Raw genomic sequence first — 945 nt, forward strand, 5'->3', positions numbered from 1 at the left:
GAAACACTATATTTTCATCAAAACTGCACAAATAACATTTTTTTTTCTTTCTTTCTTTTCCTTCCCCTTTTTTATGGCTTGTACTGTAGATAAAACTGAGTATCCATCTGGTTGTGACCATAATCCACAAGTTGCTCTCTTAATGTCTATGTAAAAAAAAGAAAAAAAAAAAAGTCTCTGTTTTTTTAGCTGAATAAACAGAGACTAATATGCAACCAGACATAAGATCCCCCTATATTATGCATTTCCACTGTTTGCCCTTTAAACAGTACAATGTTAAATGTATTAAGCCCTTAGAATTCTTCAGCATCCTATCCTATTTTACATTCACCATGTAGTTTTTAAAGTACCTTAGTATAGTGAGATATCCAGTATTTTGTCCATATTAGTGTGAGCCTGCTTCCTCCACGAAGTTTTGCTGTATCCTCTGGTTGCTTGAGTTGTTTTTACTCTTCACTTTCATTTTTATTCTCCTTCGGTGCAGGACTGTGTAGAGTTGGGCTCTGTAGCTTTAAGGAAGCATTGCACCTTGGGAATTCAGCCTTCACACAAGGTTAGTGTTGACAACCTAGCCTGTTGGGAGCTGGAGCTTCTATTTTAGACCGAGGATTATGTGAAGATCATACCCAGGAACCAGCACTTGATTTCGGATGCAAAAAGCAGGGCCCCTCGGTCGGAAATCATCAGAGGAAAAAGAAGCTTAGCAGAAGCGCGTTATACAAAGCAGGTAATCTAGATTATGTGGAAGGATCTTCTTTTCTTTTTACTTGTGGCAGTGAGAGCATAACTAGCGTTTATTGGGTTTTAAAACGCATTTTTCCTGGGTTTGTTTTAAATACTTTAAGAACCGTCGTAGCTGCTTCTTCCTTGTTGTTGCATGAGTATCTGTGGTCTTGCATTGTAAAGGTAAGTGTGTTGGGGAACTTCATTTGGAATCTGATTTGT

At 37.9% G+C, this 945-nt stretch overlaps 1 long non-coding RNA gene across 1 annotated transcript in view; it reads left to right on the forward strand.

Annotated features, from left to right (window-relative positions):
- Positions 1 to 372: 372 nt before the first annotated feature.
- LOC122797291 overlaps positions 373 to 945 on the forward strand; it is a 266,984-nt gene continuing 266,411 nt past the window's right edge. Inside the window, exon 1 of the long non-coding RNA XR_006364050.1 lies at positions 373 to 727. This is a non-coding gene — a long non-coding RNA (uncharacterized LOC122797291). The remainder of the gene's footprint in view (positions 728 to 945) is intronic.

This window comes from Protopterus annectens, chromosome 3.part0, assembly GCF_019279795.1.
Source record: "Protopterus annectens isolate FY-2018-M chromosome 3.part0, PAN1.0, whole genome shotgun sequence".
Taxonomy (NCBI): domain Eukaryota; kingdom Metazoa; phylum Chordata; order Ceratodontiformes; family Protopteridae; genus Protopterus; species Protopterus annectens.